The sequence below is a fragment of the Canis aureus genome, chromosome X, assembly GCF_053574225.1.
Source record: "Canis aureus isolate CA01 chromosome X, VMU_Caureus_v.1.0, whole genome shotgun sequence".
NCBI classification, from domain to species: domain Eukaryota; kingdom Metazoa; phylum Chordata; class Mammalia; order Carnivora; family Canidae; genus Canis; species Canis aureus.
In genome coordinates, this window is record NC_135649.1 from 100,741,744 (window position 1) to 100,759,786 (window position 18,043).

Sequence of the window (18,043 nt, forward strand, 5' to 3'; positions counted from 1 at the left end):
GTAGTGAGCATTATGGAAAACCAGAGAATTCTCTAGTGCATGATGTTTCCCAATAAGGTACCCAGAAGTTATATAAACAAGTAGTCCAAACCCCATGTCACCTACTTCTGTGCTGACATTTCTTTCATGACCTCATAGGGTACTCTCATTGATGAGCTGACAAAGGAGGAAAACTTCTGTCTTGGTACATGTTATGTACCAACATGATATGTTGGTACAAGCTGAAATGAACTGCTGCCGCATCAAAGCCCCACTGAGGGGTTGCCTTAAATGAGAGAGATGAAATTGTTCCAGAACTTTGGGCAATACACCTGCTCACTAACTTGTGTGGAGGGATATGAGGATATGAGGCCTCAGCTAAGACTCTAAGGAGTCCTTGGCAGTGGCAAAACGTCTGGTTGGTTGGCCAAGGCCCTTGGAGGGAGGAAGATGAGAAGAACAAAGACAGAGAAGGTCAGGTGAAAAGGCATGTGAATATACCTACGGGAGTGGGCATACACAAAGTGTGTTAATCTTTGGTTTACATGCCAATGCCTCTCAGAGAGCATTCACTGCAGAAAAGGCACTGAAGTATCAGGGAAATAGGATAATTGTCCAGTGGGTATCAGCCAGCCTCTATCCTCGGATCCCCTGGCAGTTTTACCATCACACAATAGCCTCTGATTGATGTAGCCATGGTGGCAGGATGAAGGCTGCATATTGGTGCAGCAGCATAGGCCTTTCTCATCCAAGCTGATTTAGCTATTGCTGCTTCTGAACATCGATCCCATCAGCAGCAGAGAACAACGACACACCCTCCATGTGGTACCATCCTTAAAGGAGTACAACTAGCCACTTGGTGACAAGTAGATTACACTGGTCCACTGTACTAGTTTTTTTTAATGCCAGCTGTAGCAAATTACCACAAACTCAGTGGCTTAAAACAGCAGAAATTTTATTCTCTCAGTTCTGGAGGACAGACGTCTGATATCAGTAAGCCAAATTCAAGGTGTTGGCAGAGCTGTGTTCTCCCAGGAGGCTTTGGGGGAAAATCCTTTCCTTGTCTCTTCCAGCTTCTGGTGGCTGCTGGCATTCCTTGGTTTGTGGCACATCATTCCAATCTGCCTCCATGGTTACACAACCTTCTTCTCTGTGTGCCAAACACTTTTTCCTCTCTCTTATCACATGTAATTGCATTTAGAGCCAACTGGGATAATTCAGGATAATTCTCCATGTCAAGATCCTTAACTTAATAGCATCCACAAAGACTTTTCCCCATGTAACGTAACATTTATAGTTTCTGGGGATTAGGAGCTGATATATATGGGGACCACTATTCAGCCCACTATACCCCTGCCACTCAAAATAAGGCATAAATCCATTCTTACTGGGGTTGATATGTATTCCTGATAAGTGCTTAGCTTTCTTGCCTGTGGTGGTATGGCCAACACTAATTTCTGAAGGCTCGTGGAGTATTCAATCTACCATTATAGAATGCCACATAACAGCCTCAGACCCAAGGATCCAGCTTCTGGTAAAAGTGGGAGGTATGTGCATAGGTCCATGCGATTCCCTGGTCCTACTATATACCTTATTATCTGGTCTATTTTCATGCTGAAATGGCGAAAGTGGAGCTTAGGGAGAATAGCCTATAGATTTGGGACACTGTTCGTGATCCAAGGAATGTGTGCATCTACAGCCATTATATATGGTCTTGTATTCTCCATGGGTAGAATATACAGATTTGGGAACAAAAAGGTAGAGGTAGGAGTTAACTTTCTCATTATTACTCCCAGGGACCCCTTGGGGAATTTGTGCTTCCCATTCCTCCAAATTTAGGGTGGGTGAACTAGAAATAATACTTCCTGGGTGTGGGTATCAAATCTTGACCAGGAGACACAGTAAAGTCAACTAAAACTTAAGTCAAAGATACTAACTGACCATTTAAGTTCTTCTTGCCAGTAAATCATCAGGAAAGAGAGAATTTACTATATGCCCATAAGTGCTAGACCCTGATGAACATGAGCAGATAGGGTTATTGCTACATAATAAAAACAGAGAGGAGTATTCGTAGAACTCAAAAGACTCACAGAATGCCCGTTGATGCTTCCCTGCCCAGTGATAACAGTAAACAGGCAGTTGCCTCAACAATGGGCTAAAAAGGACAGGGATCCCTGGGTGGCGCAGCGGTTTGGCGCCTGCCTTTGGCCCAGGGCGCGATCCTGGAGACCTGGGATCGAATCCCACATCAGGCTCCCGGTGCATGGAGCCTGCTTCTCCCTCTGCCTGTGTCTCTGCCTCTCTCTCTCTCTCTGTGACTATCATAAATAAATAAAAAAAATTAGAAGTCTTTAAAAAAAATAAATAAAAAAATAAAAAAATAAAAAAAAATAAAAAGGACAAGGTAACCATGACCCAGACTCTATAGAGCAGGAAACCTAAACCAGCACTTGTGCCAGTCAGTGTAATGTGAGTCAGGAATGTTGATAGAGGAAAGAAATGACAAATCTAATTCTGGCTTCAAAATCAACTACAACAGTGTGATGTTCCTGTTGAAAAACTTTACTTTTAAAATTTTAAAAGAAATGATGACTGACCATCATTTTGAAGAAGCAGTGCCAGGACAGAATAAACCGAATGTGGGTACAAGTGGATCTGAGTGGTGCAAGGGGTGTATGATAACAGACTCTCAGTGTTGCACTCATATCCTGTTGGCAAAGAGTGTTGGTTTGAACATTATGTTCTGTATCAAAGGTATGAGAAACGTTCTCCCATGGTTAAATACACAAATGACAACCAAAATGCTTGGTAGTATAATAGATACTCAGTAAATGTTTGCTGAATTAATAAATGGATACACGGATGCATTTGTATATAGATGACTTCCGTGGTAATCAGAATTATAAAATAGTTCCCTTCATCTCTGCTCCCTTTGGTCATGTTACCCCCTTGATTATGCTAGGTTACATGTCAAAAGGGATTTTGTAGATATGATTAAGGTTATTAATGAGCTGACCTTAAAGTACAGAGAGTATCTGGGTGGGCCCAACCACGGATCTATTCACATCAGGCCTTTGAAAGCAGAGTTTTCTCTGGTTGATGGCAGTAAAAAAGTCAGAGAGATTGAAAATGTGAGAGGGATTCATGTGAGAGTGGTTCTCTGCTGTTGGCTTTGAGGTGCCCCTAGCAAGGACTGAGAGTGGTCTTTGGTTGCTAAGAGCAACTCCCAGCCAACAGCCAAGAAAACAAGAACTTCTGTCCCATAACCTCAAGGAATTGTGTTCCTCAAACAGTGTGAATGATGTTGGAAGCAGCTTCTTCCTCAGAACCTCTCAGAAAAAAGCCCAGCCTTGATTTCAGCCTTCTGAGACTGCCTACAGAAAAGTCTACCTGGACTTCTGATGTTCAGAACTGTGAGGTAATATATTTGTGTTATCTCAAGCCACTAAGTTTGCAGTAATTTCTTATACAGTGAAAAACTAGTGAGACTTCCAAACCAATAAGCCTAGCCCCAGATCTAGGTTTTAGGTTTTAGTGAATGTACTTCTGAGTGCCAGCCTTCTTGAGAATATTTTAGTGTCATCTAAAATTCAATATGCATAAAGTAGAATCTATTATAGTCTATGAACTACTAAGTTATCCAGAGATCCAGTCTTCTGAAGATTCCTAAGTGACCATATATTTTTTTTCGGTAGGTGTGTCTCAAAACCTCAAAACCTTTCACCCAATTCTAGGTGGCTTTTGTAACTTATTGTAGTATCTTCAAGTTCTAGTCTTCTATCACCTTCAACATTTTTGCTGCACTCTCAAATTTACTGCATTACTATCTCCTTAATATTTTTCTTTTAATCCATTCATTCTTTTATTTAATTAAATTTATTAGAAAAGTTGAGGACATATCACAACCATAAGTGGTAAACTAGTATCACTGACCATAAATAGAGGGTAACTGTAAAAATAAATACAATGAAAATAAACTTTTAAATTTCAGCTAGATACTGCTGGCTGCTGAAGGCTCTGAACATAAGGCCTGCTCACTCTTTGTTTAAAAAAGGAGATTAGCAAATGTTAGAGAGGTGTTAAGTCAAAATAGCTCAAATAGCTCAAATTGAGAATTTCTTCTTGACATAATTAGAGGGATTGAAAGAGATTTAAATGGAAATAGCATTTTTCCTATGTGATTCTTTGCCTTTCTTCAATGCCTTTCTCACTGCAATTTAAGTTATCTTAAATACCACCTCAAATCTTCTTGAATATCTTGTGGTGCAGTCCCACATTTTGCAAAACATTTTTATAGTGATTAAATATTAGCTTTCCATCAAAGAGAACTGTATAGCTTTGGATATGTACTGGGTAAATCTTCAAGACTTGTCATTGCTATCATCATCATCATCGTCATCACCATCACCTCTACCCTTTTCCTATTCTTTATGTCAAATCACTTTAACTCTCTCTAGAACCTATCAGTGGTTTCTCTTACAATGATTGCTTCTCCTCATCCACTTTCCAAAGGCTTATTTTGGATGATCATTTATTCTCTCCTAATCCATACTGTTGCTAATAATCCTCCACATTATCACTTCCAAAACTCATACTTGGTCACTTCCATCTTCTGAATAACATAGGATCAGAGTGTTACATTAGGAATGTCACGATCCACCAAGTAAGGCAGACTTTTGCATCACCCCCACCCACTCCCTATGACATCAGCTCATTTTATTCTCCTTTAGGCCATTGATCACTATGTATGAATTCCCTTGTTTATTTTTTGGTGGTTTTGTTTAAACTCAGTCTCATTCAACTGGAACATAAGCTCAGAGAGTGTGACAGCCTGGTTTGTCTCAGTGGTCAATTTATCTGCAGCATCCATAATAGTGCCTGTCACTTACTAGGTTCTTCAACAAGTTACCAGATTTAACCCCCAACCATGGTTTCATAATCTGCTAAATGGAGATAATAATGCTCAGCCTAACAGGATGGTTGTGAGGACTGAATGAGTGAACTTATGTAAATGTCCCGGTACATCAACAGAAACTAATATTAGCATATTTTCCTGTTGTTTTTAGAAAAAGGTCAATCTTAGAGGAGTATCCAAAGACTTCCAGATTTATATCATCAAATTTTAATTCTACTTCTCAACTCATTTCTTCACATTAAGCTAATACCCCAGGTCTTATTGTAATATTTATTTAGTGTTTGTCTTAGGATAGGTTTGAGTATACAAAATAAAAAGACTTTGTTCCTGCCCTCAGAGAGATGTAAGATGGACTCATGAAGGGAAAAATATCATGTGATAATAACCACAGTGAAATAATTCACAACATGTAGTGGAAACATTACAGAAATAGTGTCCAGGGCTACCTAGCTAAGAATAGGTATGGGGTTGGTGAAACAGAAGGAGAGGATCAAAATGGGTAAGCCATGGCTCATAATTTCTATAACTTTCAGGGCACAGTTCCATAATGGGCCTTTACCACCCTCTGGGATGCCTTTGCATCCAACTTAAGTGTCATGGAACTTCCCAGAGGCTCCCTATCAGAATTTACGCTTTTCTTTTACTTCTCCACTCTTGAGTTCATACCTCTGATGTGCTGGACTTCTCCCAGACTCCATGCTCTTATATTCAACTTTACATCTTTTATCCATTTCACAAGATTCCAAGTTTCCAAAGCATGGTGAAAGTGTTTTTGTTTGTTCATCTCTATAGACTTTGTGGATACTTTGGAAATTCTTTTGCTAAAACTAGAACTTCCCTTCTCTTGGGGTCTACAAGTCCAAAATCTATCCCTTTGATTTATTGTAAACTATTGATATTTTTGCCTATAAGTATGTACCTTCTTATAAAACAGTAATTTTATGAAAGTAGCCAAATATTACTCTTTCCATAATGTGTTAGAAAGAGTATTTCAAACACAGAACAAGTCAACAGACACAACCCAGGGCAAACTCTAAACTGGTACTTGAGTTTAAATGAGACTGAATATGGGCAGAAGAATAAATGTGGGAGAAAACAGAAGTGAGTGAAAAATGGTTGTGGCAAACTTACCAGCTGTTATTTATAGTATGTGCCAAGTATAAATATGTCCTTGCAAAACTTGAAGAGATGAGTCGTCAGTTATTTCAAGACAAATTTCTGACTTGCTTTATATTATTTAAGAATATTTTATGGAGACAGTCTGAAGAATTCAGAGTATAGAGGGAGGTATATGAAAGGACACTATAATATGACCAATGAGATCAGCCTAAAGAGCCAAAACTCGTGGCCACCAACTCTTTCTGGTTTCATACACCTAACTTTCTCTGTAATGATATGGGAATAAATATATTTGATTTTTGGTAATCATAGCACCTCATAGCTCAACACCAGTTTATTAAGTTAATTGCAGATAGCTGTTGGTCTGTAGCTTTTCATAGATCAGATCAGGGCAAAGAAATTTCTGCTCTAAATATACGGATTATAGTCACTGTACATATTTTGTTTTGTTGAGACTATTTCTTTTGTCCCTAATGGTGGTTGCACAAATTTGTGGAATGTGGGAGTCACAGGAGGTATGAACTCCTAGTAAAACCAATAGTGACCTTCTGCTCTATATATTCAATAGCGCTTTTATGGGTAAGGCATTGTGCTAGGGGCATGGGTAAACAGAAAGGAATACAGCCAAATCCCTCCCTTCAAGAAGCTTAAAGAAAAATAGAGAAGCTAATATAGAAAATATAGGAAAAGGGAAAGTAGAAAAGCCAATATCTAACAATATGAAGTTATATTCAAGAAGTGGATGTTCTCAATGTCTACACAGGATCATATGACAGAGAGTGCATCATTCAGTGGGTAGCAGTTGGTGACAATTTCATTAAGGAGACAGCAGACTGAATCTTAAATCATAAATACGGGGGACCACTTAAAAGATGAAGAAATGGAAAGTCTTCTAGGCAGGAGAGGTCATATCATGAAATTCCGTATGTGCCAGATACAATGTTAGGCAGTAGAAATATAAAGACAAAGATGATACAGTTTCAGAATTTAAGGTATGCACAGCTTTGGTAAAGTTAGTGATAAAAGCATATATATGTACACAATTCACCTGCAAGATGATAACAATAACATATCTATCTTGCCTGGGCCTAGCAGCAATTCTGAAGACAAGAGGGGGCCAAGGAGCCTCATAGAACAGCGCCTGGAAAGAGCAAGTTTGCAGACAAGTTTTGGGGATAGAAGAGGGGTAAGGCCAGGGTCATGTAAACACTTACCGCTTAGTTTTCGCTTCCTCAGAAGAAGAACCTAGAGTAAGGATTTGATTGCATGTATGTGGTCTCTCTGTTAGGTGTCCCCAGGAAACACTGAAAGGTGAAGATGAGGCTGATAGGGAGGGCAGCCAATAAAAGATATATTGTCAAATTAAGTACTACTGTAAGCGGTGATTAACCATGTTGGGGAATTCTGTGGCTCACTGTACTGTGTCTAGGTCTAGGTGTTAGCCCAACCCAGGGGCAAGGGTGGTTAATCCATCTAAGAAGTAGGAGAGCTCGAATACATATACAATAACTTTTATCAATTATGGGTTGATGATTCAGGATGTGCTCTAATTCTCTAGTGTTTCTAGCCAACTGTTGCCAGGAACAGAGTGGACTCTAGTAGCCAAGCAAGCCCTCGTGCAAGGAGATGCATGTGTTGGCAGCTGGAAGTCAGGCCTGGGTGCACCTCATTGGGAAGGCCTGAGGGAATATAGGCCCATTGGTGACAGTATCTGCTGCCTATGAAATCAGCACTTCTTGTGGCCAGGACCAAGTTTTACAAATTCGCATCTCTATTTCTAGCCAATTGCTCTCACCATACAGGATTCGACTTGATTGTTTCATGTAGGTTTTATTAACAATAAGGGCCATTAGTGGCTATCCAAGTGAGTCATTTACAGAAACCAGGTTCCCCCAAAGTTTGAACTGCTAGTTAGTGGTTTAGTAAGCCTTAGAACTGAGGTTTCCTGATTTACAGCCCTAAAACACTATTACTTCAGTTGCATTCATCCTCATCCCTAGCACAGAATTGTTAACAAATTGATAATACGACTTGAAAAAGATAATCATGGGATCCCTGGGTGGCGCAGCGGTTTGGCGCCTGCCTTTGGCCCAGGGCGCGATCCTGGAGACCCGGGATCGAATCCCACGTCGGGCTCCCGGTGCATGGAGCCTGCTTCTCCCTCTGCCTGTGTCTCTGCCTCTCTCTCTCTCTCTGTGATTATCATAAATAAATAAAAATTAAAAAAAAAAGAAAAAGATAATCAGACCCACCAACTTTAATATCTATTGTTGTATACTGTTCACTGAGTAGGAAAAAAAGATTTATTGAACCAACCTTAAATTCTACGTAAAAATATATAGATAACTGAATCTCGATGCAATAAACATTAATCAGATTTTAGTAAAAACAAATCTTAAAATGCACCAAGCAAGCATATTATTTAAGGAAGCCACTGGTGAAATCATTTTCTGGAATTTTTAATAGTCATCTAATTTATGTATTCCAAGGGATTTTTAAAATTATTACTCTTGTGTGTTTGGTATTTTTAAAATTTATTTATGGATATTAGTCTTAGAGCAAAGCCCAGCTAATTTTTGAATATAATAACATCGATACATTACAGTTACAAGTTTTACATTGATTATTAAACCTAAATAGAAGGATAAAATATATTTCATCTCTTGTAAGAAAAATAATTGTGTTAACCTTCTATTTTATTCCTATATTCTTTGTGAACTGTTATTAAACATTAAATTGTATTCTAAAACACAACCTTCGGTTACATTTCTGTTCTGCATTGGTTTAGAAGTTTATGATTCCCCTGACCACCAGAAACTATAACTGTCTTTAAATTCTCTCTTTGTTGAGGGGACGTCATGAGTTTTGTCACTATTGAAAGTGTGATAAAGGGAAGTATTGTAGTAGCTATTGGAGTTGTTGCAGCTTTCTGTATTTTCACAAGTCTGCAAGTCTGAGACACAACAAGGTATGAATCATAAGGATGTCTATGGTTAGTCTCTGCCAGTAATTTACATATCAGTGTTAAATGGGTCAATAAAGTCACACTCCTTCTCATCTTGAAAAGATCAGCCAGCCACATGGGAGGAGAATTTTGATGGAGGAGGTGGATGACTGGAACAGAACATGTTAGAACTTAGGGCAGACCTGGATAGAATGTTAAACGGGGGTGGTAAATTACAATTATAGTAGCAGCAAGATAATGTGTCCCTAAAAGATGAAGGATGATGATGCTACTAATAGTAAGAGCTATATTTGTTTCATGCTTACACAGTGACTGATACATTTCTAAGCACTTTAGGCAAATTAACTCCCTTAATCTTCCTAATACCCTATAAGGTAGATACTATTAGTATGACAATTTTACAGATGAGGAAACTGAGTATTATGATCCAACCAAAGTCTATTTAGTCATGTTCAACTTTACAATGTTTAAGGTAGATATTTGTGGCTGCCATTAGTTAAGGGTGAAGGCAAGAAGCTATTCCCCTACTGTGTCACTAACAGGAATTTTATCATAAAGTTAAGTTTGCTACTTGTTCACCAATGTTCACTGCAGCATATTTACAACAGCCAAAAGGTAGAAACAACCCAAATGTCCATCAATAGCTGAATGGATAAACTGTGTTATGTAGAAATTATTATTATATTATTATATATTATTATTATGTAGGAATATTATTTAGCCATAAAAAGATATGTGATTCTTTTTTTAAAAAAGAATTTATTTATTTATTCATGAGACACACACGCACACACACACACACACACACACACACAGAGGGAGAGTGAGAGAGAGAGAGACAGGCAGGGGAGAAGAAGGCTCCATGCAGGGAGCCTGATGTGGGACTCAAGCCTAGGTCTCCCGGATCATACCCTGGGCTGAAGTCGGCACTAAACCGCTAAGCCACCCGGGCTGCCCGATATGTGATTCTAATATATGCTTCAACATGGATAAACTTTAAAAAGAGTGTGCTAAGTGGAATAAGACATAGAGGACAAATATTGTATGATTCCATTTATATGATATACCTAGAAAACACAAATTCATAAAGACAGAAAATAGAATAGAAGTTACCAGGGAATGGGGAAGGAGAAATGAGGGGTTATTCTTTAATGGGTATAAAGTTCCTGTCTGAAATGATGAAAAAATTCTGGAAATAGATAGTGATGATGGTTGTACAACAATGTGAATATGATTAATGCCACTGAATTATACAATGATAAATATTAAGTTTTACATTTTGTATATTTTACCACAATACATATTTTTAAGGATTTTAAAAATGTATTTATTTGAGAGAGAGGGAGAGAGAACAAGGAGGGGGAGTGGCAGGCAGAGGGAGAGAGAGAAGTAGACTCCCTGTTGTGCAGGGAGCCTCATGTGGTGCTTGATCCCAGGACCCTGAGATCATGACCTGAGCCGAAGGCAGACGCTTCACTGACTGAGCCACCCATGTGCTCCTCCACCACACATTTGGTTGAAAAGCAAGTGTGAAGATGAATTCAACTGACATCAAACATTTGCAAGCAACTATTTATTAGTCAGCAGGCATAAAAATAGTTCAGACAAGTTGTTCTGTAAACTCAATAAAGTCTCATGGCTCAGTCCTTTTGGATGTTCCTACCACATCTTACATGTAAACTTCACAGGAGGAAGACACAACAATTTAGAGACAGGGTTCCAATAAATTTATAGTCAGTGTCAGGAATAGAAAGTACTATAAATTACTGGTTGGATAGAGGACGATTTCAGAATCAAGGTTTGGGAGAATTCCAAAAACCCAAGAGCTCATTTGATCCTTCTTCTATCCCTTAGTTGCAAGGATGAGGAAGGCCTCTCAAGAGTTTAACCCATCCACATACTCTGGGTATTAAATTGCATTCTATGTCAGGCAGGTTTCTGGTGAAAACAAACAAACAAACAAAAAAAGGCAAAACATGGCATAGTCAAATTCGGTAGTTGGGAAAAGCTTAAAAAAATTCTTCATTATAAAAGAAAAGCCAGTAGAATATAAAGTTCTAATATCCAAAGTTCCTAGAATGTATGTTCATATCTCTCTATTTTAAAATATTTATCTATTTGAGAGACAGAGAGCATCAGTAGGGGAGCAGCAGAGGGATTCAGAGAGAGAGAGAGAGAGAGAGAGAGAGAGAGAGAAAGAGAATCTGAAGCAGACTCCAAGCTGAGCATGGAGCCCGATGCAGAGTTTGATCCCACAACCCTGAGATCATAACCTGAGGCGAAACCAAGAGTCAGATGCTTAACCAACTGAACCACTCAGGCACCCCTCCTTCAATATATTTTTTGCTCAGTGTTTACGTATGAGAATTACAAAATTCTCATTGTGTTCAATGAGCTCAATATAATGTTAAAAACTCATAGTGTGAGGAAAAAGCTGCAAGTTATATTACAAATACAATTTATAGACTCTCATAATCTCATGTAGATGTTGAAATGCATACTGAGTGTCAACAAATAGGGAGCATGGGATCTGGGGATTAAATAGGCTTTGTGTGTTGACCAGCCAATCCATTTTTTGATCCAACTGAATTATATATGAAATTCGAAAATAAATCTGTTTGTAAGTAAGATGTTACTATTGATCCTGATACGTCACCTCCTTCTCAGCAGTTCGGGGTTCTTACCACCCTTGGACTTAAGGTAAGCGTCGTTGGCAAAGGAAATTGGCACTCCTTTCTCCTGAAAGATTTTTCTCTTCTGTTTTGGGAAGAGTTATGGGAGGGGGAAAATGTCATTCCACCTTATTTCCTCTAGAATATCTTACCTAACTCTGATCCTTCCTGTATAGAGTCACCTCTAAGCACTGATGCTGTCAGCCTCTACTTTATAAAGATGTACTTCTCTGACGTTTGGCTTTGTAAGTGTTGTTTAGTATTTTTCTTATGTGTATGTGTTCTGCTTCCCCAAGCAGGCTGTTGGATCCTTGAGGGAGCATGCCTCTAATTTTGCATTCCCATACAATTCTGCAGGCAGTTGGTTCTCACTAAGTGCTGGTGCACTGAACTCTGAGGTTTCAAACGTACAGGAAGCACACATTCATAAGTATCTTCATTTTGGCCAGAGAAAGAATAGAACTATCAAACTTCTAAGCAGGGTTTATAAGCGTTTCCCACCCTTGCATCCAAGATCCTGAGCTTTCACTGAACAGAGGCAGAGGAAAAGATTTGTTTATGTTTGTCCCTGATCATTATTTTAGGCAGTTGTAGGACAGCTCGTGGGCATTATGCTTGCATTAGACACTGAGCATATGGAACATAAGGCCAAGAAAATTCTTCATGCTAGTTGGGGCCAGATGCAAACTGGGAAGTAACGATAAAGCTATGGGGTTCAATATTTCTTCTGCAAAACCTACTTTTTGTGTGATAAGGAAAAAAGGGAAGGATGTAGGAGTGGATGGAATACTATAGGTGTCAGAAAAACTGACTTATGGGCCAAATCTGGCTCATAGCCTTTTTTTGTAAGTAAACTTTTAATGGAATACAGCCATGTCCATTCATTTATATATCATCTAAGGCTACTTTGGAGCTACAATGTTTAGTTGAATGCTTAGCTGTGACAAAGATCATATAGCTCACAAAGCCTGAAGTACTTATTACATGGTCCTTAACAGAAAAAAGTTAGCTAATACCTGGAACAACTACATGCATGGAATTTTTGTCTTAAATCTTGACTTTCGAGTATTGCTTTAAAATAAATACATAAATATGGGCCTTAAGGAGGGCATTTGTTGTAATGAGCACTGGAAGTTATATGCAAGTGATGAATCACTAAATTTTACTCCTGAAACCAATACTACATTATATGTTAATTAATTTGAATTTAAATAAAATCTTGAAAGAAAAAAAAAGAAATACATAATAATAGAAAATAAAAATGGCTGGTTTCTATTATGTTAAAAGTGGGAACAATGCTTTTGAATTCATGATTTGGTGGTGTGATTTGAGGTACACACTTGTTCTCAAAGAACCAACTCCCTTTCTGGTGGAATTTGAACAATCTGCCACTATAGACTTGCTCAATTTAGGCAAAATGTTTTAAAGTGTAAATGTACTTGAGGAAAGATGGTCATAAATTATTATCAGTCCTTGTTTTCATGTGTTTGTTAGTGTGTTAATCTCCTACTTCTCTTTCCTTCGAGATAAGAAGGGAGAATAACAGAGTAATCAATGGAAGAGTCGAAGGTTGAGCTCAAAATATGGAGGAAACAGTGAAGAAGAAATGGAACTGATGTTACATGTTATCTCATCAGACTTCACAACAATCCTGGGAGCTCAGCAAGGAATGATTACCCCACCCTGAAATAAAAGGATGCTGGGTCTCAAAAGTAAGTGGATTGTGTACGATTAAACAGTTAATAAATAGCAATGGTCTTCTAATTCTCACTCTAAATTCTTAGGGCTTTTTCCATGATACTCCACTGCCTCTTTGCCATCTCTGCACCGTCCCCTGAGCCCATCATTCTACAAGTATAATTTTCTGTCTCCTAGAAATATGACTCTGCCTTCTAGAACTTAAAATCATTCCCATAAGAATTTTTGGTGTAACTTGGTCCCACGTACAATCCCCAAGTTAAAACCAAACACCCAAAATATAAAGATGTTTCTCAAATTCAGTCTACTTAGCTAATAGCAAGTAATAATCACTCTGTCTTATCAAAAGTGGCATAGGACATCAGTCTGTACTGAAATACAGGTGATACAAATCCTGAATTAAAATCAGGCAAACCATCTTTTTCATGTAACTAAATCTCACAATTAAGAATGTATAATAATTAGTTTCAAATTGGGGTAAATCATCAAAGAAAGTTCAGTATCCTGGGAGTTATTTACATGTGAACAGATGCCTATGGAAATTAAATGGAGTGTGGAAATTTCACAGCATGCTGTAATAGAAGAGATAAATTAATAAAATGATCACATCTCAAGTTATGTCTGGTATGAAATAGAATTTTTATATATTTTCAAAGATTCCGATCTTCAGTAGTAGAAGCCAGAAGAAAGTTCAAAATAGTTATCTCAATAAATATGATCACAAAGAATACCAACACAAACAAATACTTTTAACTTTTGTAGCAAACACAGAAGACTTTATACACACACACAGGGGGCAGAGATCGCTAAGAATAATTTTAAAATATACAAAAATGGTTCTTGCATGTACATGACTGTTAGTTCACAACCGCAGTAGCTTCCTGGGTGTAATTTGAAACAGCTACCCCATGCAGAGGGCAGGAAGTGACCAGAGAAAGAGGCAGACCACTCCTGGTGGGTAGGTGGGGGAAAGGCCAGTGGAAGCACATTCCAACAACACAGGCGGGAAGGGAGGCGCCTCTGGTTGCCTAGATCCAGCTCCAGGTCCACGGTCTGCTGGCAATCACATCCTCTTGATGATGTCCCCCAACAGTTATCAATACCCTCCTGTTGAAATTGGAAGGCTGCTCCACAGGATGCTGAGCGTGACTTTCAGGTAGGATCCCACACACACACTTGCACAGATGGTTATCATAATGGTAGCAAACCTCAGAGCCTATCAGAGCCTATCAATGAAATCTCAGTTTAAGCCTATTTCTCTGCTCTGCTTCCAGAGAATTAAGGTCAATTTAGAGAAAGCCACCTTCTTACACCCTTACCTCAGATCTGCCATACAGCCTCTAATTTTCTTTTGAAAACCTTGGCATAGAAAATGATGTTTAATCCTACCTATACTCTCGGTTAACTTTGAAATGCACTAATTAAGCATTCATACTTCAGGTGTGGCTAATTAGCACTGGACCAGTCTAATTCAAGTAGGCTCTCTTGTTTTGGCTTCAATTGTCTCACATAAGAGCAGCACAAGAAGGTTTATTAATTTACACGTTAGCTATCGGAAATTATTTTGCATTGGTGAAATGAATGGTATTTCAATGTAGAGACGCTGGTTAGAAAAAGAGGTACTGGGCAGCCCGGGTGGCTCAGCGGTTTAGCGCCTCCTTCAGCCCAGGGCCTGATCCTAGGGCCACGGGATCGAGTCCCACGTCAGGCTCCCTGCAGGGAGACTGCTTCTCCCTCTGCCTGTGTGTATGTGTGTGTCTCTCTCTCTGTGTGTCTTATGAATAAATAAATAAAATCTTAAAAAAAAAAAAAAGAAAGAGAGGAGCATTACCTCTGGCCCTGCCTGGGCAGGTGAAAGCCTCTAAGTGGCATCTTCCCCCCAAGGTTCTGTTTTAGCCAATGCCCTGTGGTTAACAGAGATTCTGCGGGGGGCATTCCCGAAGTCAGGCGACCCTGGCCCCCAAATGGGGTTCGTGTGCTTCTAGTGAATCTTACACGTGGATTTCCCATCAGAGGGATAGTACTTCATGCGACTCTACGGATAGTTTGTTACTAAATGTTTGCATGTTTGGCGGTATTTGGTTTGAGACGTTAATTGTAATATACCACCTGGCAGTGAGACAAGCTTATGTCAAAGAAGAATTGACATCAGCCTTCCTCTTTGGCACAAATTTCCATTTTTAACAGGCTTTAGATTTCACATATCCTCCAGAGGTTGATATAAACTTCACCAAAAACAAACAAACAAACAAACAACAACAACAACAAAAAACCCCACACAGGATAATAAGAATTTACAAGAGAATAATAACATGAAATCACTTATTTTAAAATATCTGGTGGTATATGGAGGCTGCTCATTACTGGCAAAATACCTAACAATCAAAACAACAACAACAACACTAAATGGGCTTGAGCCTGTTTGCTACAAGGCCCCAATTGATTCTGGTGGCGCCTGGGTGGCTCAGTGACTAAGCGTCTGCCTTCAGCTCAGGTCGTGATCCCGGGGTCCTGGGGTCGAGTCCCACATCGGGCTCCCCGCAGGGAGCCTGCTTCTCCCTCTGTCTCTGGGTCTCTCATGAATGAATAAATTTAAAAAATAATTCTGATGTCTCCTATTTTTATAGTCTCTTAACTGGTGTCCTCACCTCTAGCTTCTCCACATTTTAATACAGGACATTCTAACTAATAATGATCCCTGAATGATAACTTATTTCCCTCAGGTTCAAGGTCCCCGTTAATTGGGGGTGTCTGTATTAATTTCCCGGGACTGCTGTGACAAAGTACCGCAAACTGGGTGGCTTAAAACAACAGAAATTTATTCTCCCACGGTTCTGGAGGCGAGGAGTCCAAAATCAAGCTGTGGGCAGGGCTATGCTTTCTGAGAGACCTACAGGGGAGAATTCCTCCTTGCCTCTAGCTTCTGGTCGTGGCTGGCAGCCTCGGCGCCCCCCGCCTTGTAGACAGCTCGCTCGGGTCACTGTCTCTGTCCTCACGTGGCCAGCTTCCTTCTGTGTCTGGATGTCTCTGCCTCTTCACATGCTGTTTTCTTCTCTGTATCTGTGCCCAAATTTTCCTGGTTTTGTAAGGACACAGGGGGACTAGGGCACCCTCTAATGATGTCATCTTAACCTCTAATGATGTCATCTTAACCTGAGTATGCTTACAGACACCTTATTTCCAACTAAGATCACATTCACAGGTACCAGGAGTTAGGACTTCAACCTACCTTTTGGGGGGCTCAAAACTCAACCCCAACAGTGACCATGTCATGTTCAATCTGGGTGACTTTTGAGAGGAGAAGGATAGATGCCATTAGTATGTATGCTGAAATAATAGGTGTAAGCAGGCCCTGTCCCCGGTGCACTGGGATTTATGGTCACCGTATCCATGATACAGCCGGGCTGATCTCTGCAGCTCCTATCCCCCCAGTGGTCTATATGTTTCCTAGCCCCCAGTTTTATTGAGCCCTAGATGAGAGGTTGGCAGGCATTTTCCCTAAAGGGCTGGATAGTAAATATTTTAGCCATCATGGGCCATAAGGCTTCTGTCTTAACTACTCTAGTCAATATATACACAAGTGGATGTAGCTATGTTTAATAAAATGTTATTTGCCAAACCAATCCCCAGGTGGATTTGGTCTGAGGGAATGGTCTGGCAATGATTCTCCTGGACCATATAAGGGGGAGGGGAAGGAGAATGCTCTAGGAGTTCCTAGGAGGGTTCTTTATATACTGGGGAGATTAGCCTTTTCTTTGGGTTGTGGACCGAATTGTGTTTCCTTATAATTCGTATGTTGAAGTCCTTTCCCAGTATCTCAGAATGTGACTGTATTTAAAAATAGGACACAGTTTAAATTCATGCATTGATTTTTATTTTTGTGAGACAGAATATATTTTGATTATGTAAAATATATCCATCATTTCTGTATATTGTCTTACACTTAAAAATCTTTGAATATATAATGGCTCAATGAAGGACTATCCCATGTTTCCTTCTGGTACTTTTGTGCTGTCATATTTTGCTTGTTTAAATTTTGATCTTTTTGAGATGAACTCTATGTGAAGTACAAACTGTAGATGCAACGTTTCCCCCCCCCAGATTGTTCTCTTGTTTTCCCAGCAGTATTCTTTGAATATTTTATTTTTTTCACAATTGGTTGATGATGCCACTCCTCATATTCTAAAGTTGTATATGAATCATGTCTATTTCTAATATTCTTATTCCAGTCTTTTTTTGCTTATGGTAATATTGCACGGTTTAAATACAGAGTCTTTTTGGTCCATATCTGGCAGGGATAGTTCTCCCATTTTGCTTTTCTGTTTTCAAGTGTTTTTATATATTCTTTTATTTTAAAAAGTTGTCTTATTCCCCACTCCCAAAAATAATCCTACTGGATCTACTTATAATTTCCTAGTTTTACAATGGTTTCTCTTGAACTTTCCAGATAGAATATTGTATCTTGTGAAAATAGTAATAATTTCATCTCAGTTTCACTTTCTCTTGTTTCATTGCATTGGTGAATATCTCCCACACGGTGTTAAATAAAGAAGATGAGAGTATCTCTGCTTTGATCCTGAATTTAATGTGAATGCCTTTAGAATTTCCTCACTGCTCAGCACAGTGGGTTGAGACAGATAAATGTTTGGAGGTCAAGGACTTATGCATTACTTAGTCAACACATCTTTCTTAGGC

General features: G+C 39.2%; 1 long non-coding RNA gene across 1 annotated transcript; it reads left to right on the forward strand.

Moving 5' to 3' along the window:
* The first annotated feature begins 209 nt into the window (after nucleotides 1–209).
* LOC144308486 (uncharacterized) lies at nucleotides 210–13,356 on the forward strand. The gene is made up of 4 exons (XR_013374955.1): nucleotides 210–453; nucleotides 3,273–3,397; nucleotides 11,827–11,895; nucleotides 13,182–13,356. It is a non-coding gene; the product is annotated as an uncharacterized LOC144308486 (long non-coding RNA).
* Nucleotides 13,357–18,043: the final 4,687 nt, after the last annotated feature.